Source organism: Lolium perenne, chromosome 3 (genome assembly GCF_019359855.2).
Source record: "Lolium perenne isolate Kyuss_39 chromosome 3, Kyuss_2.0, whole genome shotgun sequence".
NCBI classification, from domain to species: Eukaryota; Viridiplantae; Streptophyta; class Magnoliopsida; order Poales; family Poaceae; genus Lolium; species Lolium perenne.
In genome coordinates, this window is record NC_067246.2 from 178746432 (window position 1) to 178762198 (window position 15767).

General features: G+C 39.0%; 1 long non-coding RNA gene across 1 annotated transcript; it reads left to right on the forward strand.

Moving 5' to 3' along the window:
• The first annotated feature begins 12830 nt into the window (after positions 1-12830).
• Positions 12831-15558, forward strand: LOC127342723 (uncharacterized). Its single transcript, XR_007876842.2, has 2 exons — positions 12831-13192; positions 14837-15558. It is a non-coding gene; the product is annotated as an uncharacterized lncRNA (long non-coding RNA).
• The last annotated feature ends 209 nt before the right edge of the window (positions 15559-15767 follow it).

The following is a 15767-nucleotide window of genomic DNA, read 5'->3' on the forward strand; positions in this document are numbered from 1 at the left end:
GAGTGGTGATGGAAATTGCAATGTTGGTATTGAGCTTACTATTGATGATCTTTCATCTATATCTCATTGCAATGGTTCATCTTTGGACTTAAACACATGTAGCACTAGAAATGATTTACATGCTTGTGTTGATAGTCCTTGCATATCATGTGTAAGTTGCTTGAATAAATCTAATGATGATATGCTTGCATTGTCTTGTGGCCATGATAAAAATGCTTCTATTTCCTCTAGTTGTTGTGTGTCTAACAATGTAGAGGAAACCAAAGATTCTATTGGTCAAGGAAAGATCTTGAAAGGAGCCTCAAGTAACTCCTCATTTTTATCTCACGGTCCTCATGTATGCCTTATGGCCAAGGGTTCCATGGTACCTCCTACCATGGAACCTAATATGTCTCGTGGTGATAAGGATGAGGATGAATATGAGGAAGAGGATTGGGTTGTCTCTCTACGCGATAAGGGTAAGAGCGTATTCAAGGTTATTTGCAAAGATAAAATTGCTAGCACTCAGTTCTTTGAAATCTTGACTACCGCTATTGAGAGCCAAAAACTTATTTGGATGCATGAGAACACCATTGATAAAAAGGGTGCTCTTGAACGAGAGTATGCCAATGATGTAGCATCCCTAAAGAATGATCTTGAAGAAGAACAAGAGACCATAGCCTCTCTTGAAGAGCAACTTGAAACCCTTGAAGTGTCTCAAAATGAAATAGTTTCTAAACTCACTAAGGAAAGAGACCATGCTAAAGCTCAAGTAAAAATGCTTAAAAAGGAAAATCCCAAAGTTGGTGTTGGTCATGATAAACTTGTTAAGGATCTAGATGATCTAGACAAGGCCCACAAGGTCTTGGAGAGCGAACACTCTATCCTCACCAAGTCCCATGAGCAACTTCAAGCTTCCTATTTAAAAGAGCATGCTATGTTACCCTCTCTTCTTAATATGTCTTGTGATGATGCTTGTGCTACTAACTCTACTTCTTGTGAAGCATCTATCTTGAAGGAGAATGTTGAGCTAAGGGCTCAACTTGAATTGCTAACTAGCAATTATGGGAAATTGGAAGAAAATCATGGAAAGCTTTCTAGCTCCCATGAGGATCTTCTAGCCTCCCATGATAGGCTAAAGTTAGCTCATGAGGCTATCATATCGAAGGCAACACCTTGTGAGCCTCATGTGGATACTAGCACTACTACCCAAAATGCTATATTGCCATGTGCTAGTCCTAGTAATTCATCCACTCATAGTATTGCTAAATCTTGTGATGAATTATCTTCCTTGCCTTGTTGCTCTAACAATGAAGGTTCTACTTCCTCTAGTACTTGTGTTGTTACTAACCATGTAGAGGAAATCAAAGAGCTCAAGGCCCAAGTCACTTCTTTGAAGACCGACTTGGTAAAGAGTCATGAAGGGAAATGCAAACTTGACACGATGTTAAGTGTGCAACAATCCCCCAATGACAAGAGTGGACTTGGATTTAAATCCAACAAAAGGAACAAGTCCAACAACAACAACAACAACAACAAGAAGGGCCAAGTACAAGTCAAAGACCCGGCCAAGATTGTTTGCTTCAAGTGCAAAATTGAAGGGCACCATGTTAGATCTTGCCCTTTGAAGAAGAAGCAAAAATGGTAGCGGCCTCAAGCTCAAACTCATATTCAATCTCAAGTTGAAGAAATGCCACTTCCCAAGAAGAATCAAGCCAATGCTCCCATTGTGGAGAAATCTAGTAAGAAGAAGGAGAAGAAAAGAACTTGCTACATATGCCGCGAGAAGGGCCACATCTCCTCCTTTTGCACTATTGGTACCTCATCCAACTCTATCACCGTTGATGATGTTTATTCTCTTCGTAACTCGTAAGGATGAGGGTGGCAATGTGTTTGCCAAATTTGTTTGTGCTCAAAGTGGTGTCAAGAAAAGAACCATTTGGGTTGCCAAGCCTATTGTGACTAACCTCTTAGGACCCAACTTAGTTGGGGACCAACAATCCAAAACTTGATCAATAAGGTGCTTGTTGGAGGGCATTGGAGACTTGGCTACATCATGAAGAATTAAGGGATCTTCATCATTTATATTATATCAAACCAAGTCTTTTGATTATCTTGCTACTATCATATATCCAATGTTCCTCCTTGCGGTAACATGTTCTCAACTCATTTATATTGAAAGTTACTCGCCCCTTTGCATGTGTTAGTTTTGTTCCTAACATGTGTTTGTATATGTTGTTCTTCCTAATTGTTTTGCTTGAGAAATCAAGTCTATGCATGTTGGGTTGCACACCATGTATTTGTGTTTGTGTTGGAGCCTCTTTGCATCTTGTTGTATCTTATATGGCTCTTATGAGCGATTAATGGACAATCCCATTTTGGGGGAGTGATATTCCTTTGGGAATTTCATGATCCTAAACAATGTGTGTACATGAGGAATATCACTTAGAATTAATATTGCAAGATTATCTAGTCTCTATGTGGTATGTCATCTTCATGAGAAATTCAAATTCTAATGTCCATTAATATCTCTAGTTGGATCTTATTTGCCTCTTGTGAAAATAAATTCCTTATCACATTATGGGGGAGTAATAAGCTTTGTGCATATTACAAGCCTAGAAAATGTGAACATTTGAGGTTGTGTCACATAGAATTTATATCGTAAATTATCTCTCTCCTATGTGGCATGTTTGCTCAAACAAACTCCAATTTGCTTAAATAGCTTCATTGCTAATATCTTTTTGGATATTATTTGTGAAAATTTTCTTGGCATGGTTTTTCACAACGTGTCCCTCAATACATTTTTGGAAAACCATGTGCTTCAAGTCATACTATTAATTGCTTTGCATGTTGGTATGAATACTATTAATTGCTTTGCATGTTGGTATGAATACTATTAATTGCCTTGCATGTTGGTATGACTAAATGAAGCTATCAAGAAACTTTCTTTGCATGATGGTTAACTCTTATCTTTTACCATATGCTTTGTTCGTTGTAAATATGATCTTATGTATACTTACAAACTACCACCGGGAAATATTTCCTAATACCTCTTATCCTAGGACAATTGGTAATCAATTATGAGGTAGATATTTATTGATCATATCTACATTGGCTCTTGTGTTTAAATTGCCTTATTTATTGCCATGAATTTGTTGTGCTTTTACTCCCATGTGTCTTCCTTGCATCTCATGGATCTAATTTGTCTATTCAAACTTTCTTAGCATTTTTAGTAGATATAGGTAGCGTGATAATCCTAGTTTTGTGCATTTTGTATCCATATTCTAAATCCTAGATAATGCACTAATCTTGGGGGAGCTCTCCTATATTTGTTATAATGCTTAAACTTCTCTTGATCATTATCAAAAATTTGGTTTTGGGAGACATAAATTTTCTTTTTGGTACTTCGTGCCATCATAAAAAGTGTCGAGGGTTTGGTTTATTTGTTGGAACCTTGCTCTCTTGGGAGTTGGTTATCTCATTCCTTTGTGCTTTGGCTTAATTAGCTTCTTATAATGAGATAAGTCTTTGGAGTCAATCTTGTGTTGATTCGATTCTTTGATATAATTTGGGCAACCATTGTCCCTTGATTTATTTGGTGTTTTATCCAAATTGTATCTTCCTTTGGTCCTTGAAAGTATTGTGCATGCATATTTAATATATGTATATCTTATGGCATGTGTCACTTTCATTGATCCAATATATAGGGTAAACTCTATCAAATCCTAATTTGGCTAAGATGTGCATGAAATTCAATTTCATATCTATATGCACATAGAATTGTGGAGTTTGTCCTATATGTTGTAGTGTGTCTAACTACTTCGGACCCAATTAGTTTGGGGACCATTTTGTACTTACCTTTGGGTTAGGTACAATGGATATGCATTGAATGCTTGTCTCACTCTTGGAAAGAAGTGGTGACTCAATGGTAACTTGAGGCAAGCTAGGATGGTCAACGAACACATATCTACTACATCTACACCAATGCTATCTTGGTAACAAGTATCTTCTCATGCATACTTTTCTTGTATCCAACCTTATGGTTGCATCTTGGCATGAATCTCTTGATTTGCAAATGTTGTGCTTCTTGCAAAAGTCTTAATGAAACCACTTTATTGTGAATGTGAGTAATTTGAGATGAGTGCATTTGTTGGGAAGTATTTTAAATCATGCTCATGATTCATCCATCCCAACTATGCCTATCTAGCAATTTTATTGCATATCAATTCCTCAAGGGTCTCACATGTGCAATATAGATGAAAGTGCAAATTTAGTTACTTCTTTTGGTATCCCCGTTTGTGATACTTGTTGCCTTTCTCAAATGCATCCCAACTATCTTCTATCCCTTGTTGATATTTGTGATGTATTTTAGTTGTTTGTGGTTGAAGTTCATGAATGTACAATAAGATAAAATTGAGCCTTTGGCCATGCTATTAAGCAAAAATTCTTATTGGTATTTTGCATGACTTCGTCTTGGATATCATACTATTTTTCTTGCGTATCTATTTTGTGTGTTCATGTTTCTTTGTGGATAAATATCTTTGTGATATTGCCCACTTAGAGAAACTTATACACATAAGAGATGATACATCTCCTTTTGATATCTTATTTATTTATTGCGTGTTGATTGGTCATGCTAAGCAATATAATTTATTGAAGACTATGATGATGCTTTTTGCTCATCCTTGTAATAGTCTTATAATATGCTTTATCATGCCTTTCACATATCCTCTTGGTTGAGCCTTTTTATTATGGTGCCTCTTACTTGTTGATCAACTATTTGTTTGTTGCAAGTGTTTAGCTTATTTTTCTATGTATGATCTATTACAAATGTTTGTGTTTTAAATGAGGGAGTGAGGATTCCATGTTATGCATATTGTATTCAAATGCAACATTTTATTTTATGCATGTACCTTGGGGAGCTTCCTCATTTGATTTAGAGCACTATCTTGTGGTGATCATTAGAGTTTGATTCACTTGGTATCTTTTGTTTTTGAATGATATTATGGGAGTGATGATTCCATGTTTGTGCACTTTATACTCCAATGCAAATTGTCTAGTTTTGTGCACAAACCTTGGGGAGCTTCCTCATATTATTTAGAGCAATCTTCTTGATCTTATCATAATATATATCTTTCTTTTGGTATATTCCTTGTGGTTCATTTGGTTGCTTGCTTCATTTGTTGAAGCTTCTTGACTTTGTTATCTTTTTGCGATCTTTGATCCTATCTATAGTGTGATTCCTTCCGAATATTCGTCATTGGATATGTGCATTTGATTCCACTCAAATTATGAGAAATGCACACGCTATGGAGGAACTCTCACTATATTGGCCTTCTAAATTTTTCACCCATTTCGGCAATTGGTGCCAATGGGGGAGAAGTTTGGAGGGTTTAAGGGAATTTGGTTATGTCTTTGCTTTGTGCTTAAGCATGTGCCTTTATTGCATTGCATCTTGTTGCTTTGCATAGTTGAATATTTAGAGGAAACTCCACTAGGCTTTGAATGCCAATATATGCAATGAAAGTCAATATCATTCACACATGCATATATTATGGGGAAGTTTGCTCTATATATTCAACTTATTTGTTACTTAAATTCCTTATATAAACCCTCTCAAAGAGATTGTCATCAATTACCAAAATGGGGGAGATTGAAAGTGGATGGAGCCCCCATGTGTGGTTTTGGTAATTAATGACAATCCCTATGGACTAATGTTTGCATTGAATTATATTTGTAGGAGTTGTCCATAGGCAATTCTTGAACCATATGTTGGCTTCAAGGTTGCAATAAGAAGAATTTCATGAAGGATATCAAGTGTCAAGTATGTCTTGAAGATGAAGATGAAGTGAGCCCTCAAGTTACTTCAAGACATCAACATGTTTGTATTAGGTTGCAATAAGAAGAAAATGATGAAGGATATCAAGTTTCAAGTATGTCTTGAACATGGAGGTTGCATAGAGGCAATGATGGTCCTATTTGCTTTTCTTGAGAAATCAAGTCTATGCATGTTGGGTTGCACACCATGTATTTGTGTTTGTGTTGGAGCCACTTTGCATCTTGTTGTATCTTATATGGCTCTTATGAGCGATTAATGGACTATCCCATTTTGGGGGAGTGATATTTCTTTGGGAATTTCATGATCCTAAACAATGTGTGTACATGAGGAATATCACTTAGAATTAATATTGCGAGATTATCTAGTCTCTATGTGGTATGTCATCTTCATGAGAAATTCAAATTCTAATGTCCATTAATATCTCTACTTGGATCTTATTTGCCTCTTGTGAAAATAAATTCCTTATCACATTATGGGGGAGTAATAAGCTTTGTGCATATTACAAGCCTAGAAAATGTGAACATTTGAGGTTGTGTCACATAGAATTGATATTGTAAATTATCTCTCTCCTATATGACATGTTTGCTCAAACAAACTCCAATTTTGTTAAATAGCTTCATTGCTAATATCTTTGTGGATCTTATTTGTGAAAGTTTTTCTTGGCATGGTTTTTCACAACGTGTCCCTCAATACATTTTTGGAAAACCATGTGCTTCAAGTCATACTATTAATTGCTTTGCATGTTGGTATGAATACTATTAATTGCTTTGCATGTTGGTATGAATACTATTAATTGCTTTGCATGTTGGTATGACTAAATGAAGCAATCAAGAAACTATCTTTGCATGATGGTTAACTCTTATCTTTTACCATATGCTTTATTCGTTGTAAATATGATCTTATGTATACTTACAAACTACCGCCGGAAAATATTTCATAATACCTCTTTTCCTAGGACAAGTGGTAATCAATTATGAGGTAGATATTTATTGATCATATCTACATTGGCTCTTGTGTTTAAATTGCCTTATTTATTGCCATGAATTTGTTGTGCTTTGACTCCCATGTGTCTTCCTTGCATCTTATGGATCTAATTTGTCTATTCAAACTTTCTTAGCATTTTTAGTAGATATAGGTAGCGTGATGATCCTAGTTTTGTGCATTTTGTATCCATATTCTAAATCCTAGATAATGCACTAATCTTGGGGGAGCTCTCCTATATTTGTTATAATGCTTAAACTTCTCTTGATCATTATCAAAAATTTGGTTTTGGGAGACATAAATTTTCTTTTTGGTACTTTGTGACATCATAAAAAAGGTGTTGAGGGTTTGGTTTATTTGTTGGAACCTTGCTCTCTTGGGAGTTGGCTATCTCATTCCTTGTGTTTAGGTTTAATTAGCTTCTTATAATGAGATAAGTATTTGGAGTCAATCTTTTGTTGATTTGATTCTTTGATATAATTTGGGCAACCATTGTCTCTTGATTTATTTGGTGTTTTGTCCAAATTGTATCTTCCTTTGGTTCTTGAAAGTATTGTGCATGCATATTTAATATATGTATATCTTATGGCATGTGTTACTTTCTTTTATCCAATATATAGGGTAAACTCCATCAAATCCTAATTTGATTAAGATGTGCATGAAATTTAATTTCATATCTATATGCACATAATATTGTGGAGTTTGTCCTATATGTTATAGTGTGTCTAACTACTTCGGACCCAATTAGTTTGGGGACCATTTTGTACTTACCTTTGTGTTAGGTACAATGAATATGCATTGGATGCTTGTCTCACTCTTGGAAAGAAGTGGTGACTCAATGGTAACTTGAGGCAAGTTAGGATGGTCAACGAACACATATCTACTACATCCACACCAATGCTATCTTGGTAACAAGTATCTTCTCATGCATACTTTTCTTGTATCCAACCTTATGGTTGCATCTTGGCATGAATCTCTTGATTTGCAAATAGTGTGCTTCTTGCAAAAGTCTTAATGAAACCCCTTTATTGTGAATGTGAGTAATTTGAGATGAGTGCATTTGTTGGGAAGTATATTAAATCATGCTCATGATTCATCCATCCCAACTATGCCTATCTAGCAATTTTATTGCATATCAATTCCTCAAGGCTCTCACATGTGCAATATAGATGAAAGTGCAAATTTAGTTATTTCTTTTGGTATTCTCGTTTGTGATACTTGTTGACTTTCTCAATGCATCCCAACTATCTTCTTTCCCTTGTTGATATTTGTGATGTATTTTAGATGTTTGTGGTTGAAGTTCATGAATGTACAATAAGATAAAATTGAGCCTTTGGCCATGCTATTAAGCAAAAATTCTTATTGGGATATTGCATGACTTCGTCTTGGATATCATGCTATATTTGTTGCGTATCTATTTTGTGTGTGCATGATTCTTTGTGGATAAATATCTTTGTGATATTGCCCACTTAGAGAAACTTATACACATAAGAGATGATACATCTCCTTTTGATATCTTATTTATTTATTGCGTGTTGATTGGTCATGCTAAGCAATATAATTCATTAAAGACTATGATGATGCTTTTTGCTCATCCTTGTAATAGTCTTATAATATGCTTTATCATGCCTTTCACATATCCTCTTGATTGGGCCTTTTATTATGATACCTCTTACTTGTTGCTCAACCATTTGTTTGTAGCAAGTGTTTAGATTATTTTTCTATCTATGATCTATTACAAATGTTTGTGTTTTAAATGAGGGAGTGAGGATTCCATGTTATGCATATTGTATTCAAATGCAACATTTTATTTTATGCATGTACCTTGGGGATCTTCCTCATTTGATTTAGAACACTATCTTGTGGTGATCATTAGAGTTTGATTCACTTGGTATCTTTTATTTTTGAATGATATTATGGGAGTGATGATTCCATGTTTGTGCACTTTATACTCCAATGCAAATTGTCTAGTTTTGTGCACAAACCTTGGGGAGCTTCCTCATATTATTTAGAGCAATCTTCTTGATCTTAGCATTATATCTATCTTTCTTTTGGTATCTTCTTCGTGGTTAATTTGGTTGCTTGCTTTATTTGTTGAAGCTTCTAGACTTTGTTATCTTTTTGTAATCTTTGATCCTATCTATAGTGTGATTCCTTCCGAATATTCGTCATTGGATACGTGCATTTGATTCCACTCAAATTATGAGAAATGCACACGCTATGGAGGAACTCTCACTATATTGACCTTCTAAATTTTTCACCCATTTCGGCAATTGGTGCCAATGGGGGAGAAGTTTGGAGGGTTTAAGGGAATTTGGTTATGTCTTTGCTTTGTGCTTAAGCATGTGCCTTTATTGCATTGCATCTTGTTGCTTTGCATAGTTGAATAGTTATAGGAAACTCCACTAGGCTTTGAATGCCAATATATGAAATGAAAGTCAAGATCATTCACACACGCATATATTATGGGAGAGTTTGCTCTATATATTCAACTTGCTTGCTACTTCAATTCCTTATATAAACCCTCTCAAAGAGATTGTCATCAATTACCAAAATGGGGGAGATTGAAAGTGCATGGAGCCCCCATGTGTGGTTTTGGTAATTAATGACAATCCCTATGGACTAATGTTTGCATTGAGTTATATTTGTAGGAGTTGTCCATAGGCAATTCTTGAACCATATGTTGGCTTCAAGGTTGCAATAAGAAGAATTTGATGAAGGATATCAAGTGTCAAGTATGTCTTGAAGATGAAAATGAAGTGAGCCCTCAAGTTACTTCAAGACATCAACATGTTTGTATTAGGTTGCAATAAGAAGAAATTTATGAAGGATATCAAGTGTCAAGTATGTCTTGAAGATGAAGATGAAGTGACCCCTCAAGTTACTTCAAGACATCAACATAATGAAGTGCAAGTTCAAGATGAGCCAACTCGAAGAGTTCATAAGCTTGAAGCTTGCCATGGAGAAATGAAGTGCAAGTTCAAGATGAGCCATCTCGAAGAGATCCTTTACTTGAGTCCTGCCATCCATATGGTGGTCATGGTTATGTGAAGATGCGCCGAAGAAGAAGCTCTCCCATGGTGGATTATGGGGAGCAATCCACAAGACTTCGTCAAGCAAGCACAATCAAGAAAGGCGTTCCATCTTGTTGCGGTCAAGACCGTCATCATCAAGCTCAAGTGGAATGCGTAAGGTTAAGGTTTGCTCTTGATAGGGTTTCTTTCTCACCGGTCTCATGGTGTAGTTGGAGTCCGGTTTATAGTTTAGTTGCCGTACTATCAAGAGGGCTCTCGGGTGAGTAACTCGATCGTATCCTTCGAAGAGCTCAAACCTTTGCATCCTTGCATCATCTTTCTTGGTTGTTATTTGGATCTTATCCATGTGATGTTTTAGAGCTTGTGCTTATTCTCATGACAAGATCTAGTTCATCAAGAATGATTTTTGCACGGGCTACTTGTTGCATTTTCAAGGTTGGAGGTTTTACCGGTATGTTTTTTTTAGATAGGTCAAACCTTTCGTCATTTATTTCTATCCTACCTTGCTGGACTATGATGGTTCCCTGCATGATCTTGTAGAGCTTGTTACTAGCTTCGAAACAAGCCCAAGATCATCAAAATCGGAGTCCGGATGCTCAAGTTGTGATCATTCTCGTTTTGGTGTTTCTGCAGTTTTCAGGGGGGCGGATATTCCTGCCCAAGTTTGGGGCGGATAATCCGCCACCCCCGAAAAATCCGGTTTTTGGGAAAATACGGCCAAATATCCGGCCAAATATCCGGCCCCCTTACTGAGAGTAGTTTTCTCATGTCCTTAGCTGTTTTTTTGGGGCCCGGATATTTTGCAAATATCCGGCCCGGAAAATCCGGCCTGAGCATAGCCAAACGGTCATATTTCGATGGGAGGGGGTATTTAAGACCCCCTTCTTCCTCCTTGGGCAGCTAACTCTTCCCCCAAGTGCTCTCCACCATTGTTGACCTTGAGAGCTTCCCTTTCCCTCTACTCCTCCTATGCTTCTTGAATCTTTTTGAGGGAAAAGGAAGAGGAGATCTAGATCTACATTCCTACCAATCAAATCCCTCTCTTTGTGAGGGGAATCCACTAGATCTAGATCTTGGAGAAATTTGGTGTTCCTCCTCTTATTTGTTCTTCCTCTCTTATTCCCCCAATAGCTTTTGTAGCTTTGTTGGAATTTGAGAGAGAAGGACTTGAGCATCGTTGTGGTGTTCTTGCCATTGCATTTGGTGCATCAGTTTGAGTTCTCCACGGTGATTCGTGGTGGTGAAAGCAAGAAGGTTGTTACTCTTGGGTTCTTGGAACCCTAGACGGATTCTATGCCTTTGTGGCGATTTGTTGGGAGCCTCCAATTAAGTTGTGGATGTGTGTCCCAATCTTTGTGTAAGGCCCGGTTTCCGCCTCGAAGGAAATCCCTTAGTGGAACCGTGACCTAGGCCTTTGTGGCGAGGGTCACCGGAGATTTAGGTGAGGCGCCTTCGTGGCGTTCGGTGTGTGGTGTGAGTACCGCATCTTGGGGTGAGGCCTTTGTGGCGTTGGCGTGCATCGAGCAACCACACCTCAAGGTGAGCCTCTTGTGGCGTTCGGGAGCACTAAGCAACCGCACCTCTCCACCGGAGATTAGCACTCGCAAGAGTGTGAACTCCGGGATAAATCATCGTCTCCCGCGTGCCTCGGTTATCTCTATACCCGAGCTCTTTCCTTATGCACTTTACCTTGTGATAGCCATCGTGCTTGAAGTTATATATATCTTGCTATCACATACTTGCTTGTATTGCTTAGCATAAGTTGTTGGTGCACATAGGTGAACAATAGTATATAGGCTTTGAACTTGACAAAGTAAACGCTAGTCTTATTCCGCATTTGTTAAGCCCATCTCGTAAAAATTTTAAATCGCCTATTCACCCCCCCTCTAGGCGACATCCGTGTCCTTTCACCGCCGGCCTCTTCGTTTTACGCGCCGCCGTTAATCCGCGCACATTATAACCCCCGCGTCTACGGTAATTCAAGTTCAACCGCCTCCTTCTTCTTCCTCTTCTTCTTCTTCTTCTTCTTCTTCTTCTTCTTCTTCTTCTTCTTCTTCTTCTTCTTCTTCTTCTTCTTCTTCTTCTTCTTCTTCTTCTTCTCCAACACCGGCACGCCATGAGCGACTACACGCTGCCGTCCGATTCGGAGAGCGAGGGCAAGTCGCCCGGATTCCTGCATTGGTGGGAATCGTCGGCGACGCCAAGCAATCCGGGCTCCACGCCAAGCTACCCTACCTCCACACAGAGTGAGGACGAGGAGGAGGGAGGCAGCAATGGCAGCGAAGGCCAGGAGGAGGACGGAGGCGGCGCTGCCAGCGACGCGGATGACGAGGAGGAGGGCCGGGAGGAGGAGGAGGACTCCGACACCAAGGCGGACGACAAGGCGGCGGCAAGGAAGAAGTCCAGGGCGCTAGCGCGGGTGGCGCGTCGTCGTCCGTTCACCGACGACGACGATGAAGACGCCATTTCTTCCAGTTTCAAGTCCTCGACGGGCGCGTCGTCCTCCAGTTCGGACGACGAGGTGACAAGCAAGAGGCGGAGGAGTTTCCACGACGACGACGACGCAGGGCCTTCGAAGAAGAAGGCCAAAAAATAGTTTTAGTTTATATGTTTTTAAATTTATTCTTATTTGTATGTTAAATATGTTTGAATCTAGTCGATTGACGTATCCGGTTAATTGTTTAGGCTATAATCTATTCGATTTGACCAACAAGACATCATGAGTACATCTTTTTCGCGTTTAAACTTGATCATTCAACTATAAACTGTAAAGAAGTAGCACAAAAAAAAAACAGTTGCATGTCCAAAATGTGTCGGACCGCTGGAGGTAGCCCTGACGGAAACGGATATTTCGCCCCTTGCGGTCAATTTGGCGTCCGCGAGGCGACGCAAACGGACGCTCGCGACCACTTTTGAGCGTCCAAAATGCGTCGCGCCGCTGGAGATGCCCTAAGCTCCCACCCTTTTGAGAGCCTGTGGTTGATTTGGGGCCCACGCTACAGTAAGCCGGTTATCTGGCCGAGTACGGCAACGTCGGTGCCTAGAAATTGATACGGCGGTTCGTCCCCGCCCCATCCGTACGGTCGTCACAAGCCCATTAGAATCTACGACTGCCATACCGCCTCCATCCTCCCCTCCGCTGCCGCTGCTCATGCCGAGCAGCGTCGACACCGACGCCTGACTCCGCATCACGCCCCACCACGACTTCCAGGCGGAGGTGCACCCCTGGAGCGGCGACAAGGACATGGAGGAGCCACTGCTGCAGGCTGCAGCCGCTCGACTGCAAGCTGGGCTCGCTGCCGGTGGTCGCCGCCAAGGACGGCATGTCGCTCAGTGCCTCTATCTGCACGAGAACGTGGTAAGTCTGGTGTTCCTTACTCCTTAGTCTGCTCTTCTCTACTGGCTTTGTGTTGTGACTTAGGGAAGGTGTTCGCCCGTGCTGCCTCCTAATGTTTTCCCCAAATTTAGTTTTGCTATGCTGCAAACATTAGTGTCGAATAGGTGATTGCAGGAGTTTTTTTTGTTTAAAAAAATTGTATCTCTCTTTTAGGTTTCATATATTGCAGGTGTTTCCTGTGCACACCAACTGTTTGACCAAATGTCTGACGTACACTTCCAAGTAGCAGCGTTGCCATGCTGGTACATAGATCCGTCCTCCTATGCTGCAATTGTAGGGTTCGTTGGTTGCTTTAGACCGCTGCCTCAGATTATTGCGATCTCCCAGTTCGTCCTTCGCATGTCTCTTCCTATTTGACATGAGTATGGATCAGCATTGTTTGTAAATGGCTTGATGGAACTGGTAAGATAATGGGACTTTATGTTTCTGAAGGGGAGTTCACTTGATGAAGGTATGTTAGGCAGGCAAAAGAAATATGGATAACATCAATATTTAGTACACATGCGCCGTGTAGTTCTTATTTGCGCTAATTATTTGATGTCTATCTCTGGAAGTATACGCATGAGGTATTACCTGATTACTCAGGCTCCAATATGCTTGACTTTGAGCAAGAATATATTTTTGAGCCATGTAAATTCCGAATACCTATTTTAGAAACAATCGGAGTCTCAGAATCTTTGTTTGACTATGATGTAGCTGAATTAGACATGGAGAGAAAGTTACGCTAAATTATGAAACATTGATAAGCTAATGCAAGATATTTCTGTGATTTGATCCGCCATGATTTAGCTAGCACATAGTGTTGTGTACTTGCTCTCAGATTTATTGGAATTAGTTCTGGAGCTATAATTTCAGTTGCCCTGATTTTGAAGTAACAATAGTTTATTTCCCTAATTTTTTGTTGAAGAATTTATTTCCCTATCCTGCAAGCTAAGACTACAGATTTGTAGGAAAAAGAGAATAACATTTTAGTTTAGGAATTATAAGAAAAATCTATTGATGGAACAGGTATCTGGTAGTTGTGCTTTAGGATTGTAGATTTAAATGACATTAAGAGCTTTATGATTGAATAGTCATCTTCACTGACGCATATTTGATGATTTTAACATCAAGATAGTGCACCCATTTTTGGCTGAATATAATATGGCAAGAACAGATTCTATGATTGCCTTGATGTCCTGTGATGGACACTGAACAAAGTCACCTCTTACGATGATGCCATCTACTCAAACTTATCATTTATCTATATGTAGATTTATGATCATGATGATTTCATATTAATGTTTATACCTCACTCTAATGTATGAAAATGTCGATAATTGTTCTCTTATGACACATAATACAAATATGTTGAGGAGTGAAAATAATTCATTCCCTCTCTACAGTTGTGATAGATGGGATGTCACTGCTGTTCGTACTTATTGTATTTTTTTGACTGTGAAGATGAATTAGAGCCTTAAGACCAATTTAAAAATCGTTCTCAATAATTTTGGTTATCTTCTCTTAGAAAAAATTGACATCCAGGCTACTTGCTTATGATACTTTTGCTGCTCATGTGAGGCAACTAATATGCTCCTAACTTTCATACTATTTATTTGTTTGCAGGGGCGTACTTGTTAATCTGTTGTTACTGCTATTGATATAGTTCGAACTACTGAGTTCAGGGTTTACCGTTAGTCGGTTCATGTTACATGTTCTTGCCGATGTTCCTGTTGTGGCTTCCCCAGTTTGCTTCGCTTCAGTGCCCACGCAGTGGGGTTGGTTCGTCACTGTTCGCCGTGGGGAAGTTGTTGGCTTGCAGTCATTGCTGCCACTTGGATTCCTGACCATAAACCTCAGTTTCTTGCTCCCTAGGAATGATGGCCCTCTCACTCACTCCCATGGTGCAGTTCGGAACAGTTTAATCAAGGCAAGGTAATCTCTCTGTAGTTGAACTGTGTTTCTTAAAAAAACATTTTAGCTGCAGGTTGTATTGCTAAAATTGGGAACTTGGTCATCATGGAATTATTTTGGTGAATGGGATTGGATTTCAATCATTATTTCCTCAGTAGTGGAAAGCTTATACAAGACGCAAGTTCTATTCCATCCCGAAGTACTACAGTCTGCAGTTACATGAGAGTTCCATGAAATTCTTATATTGAAGCTATTCTGGGCAGTTAAGTAGTACTCCCTCCGGTCTCTTTTAATTGACTCGGATTTAGTATTCGAGAAGAAAAAAGAAGGCATAGTGAAATATTGTTAACTCTGATATTAAGTTTTTTTTGGACAAAGATATAAGGAAACCACACATTATTTAGAATCTACAACTATGGATAGTACTATGGATGCCATGAAAGTTTTGTCACATCTTTTGCTTAATGATGATTTATAATCTACAATTGCATGCTCCTCCATGTTCTTCATTTGAAGTGATCGTGATTCTCGGTATTCTCGATCGTGATTTCTGTTACGGTTTTATGCCAATAGCTAATGTCTATGTACCACAGTGATCCTAGGTTGATCGGGCCGTTCTCATGATTAGGTGTTGGAAGTACTG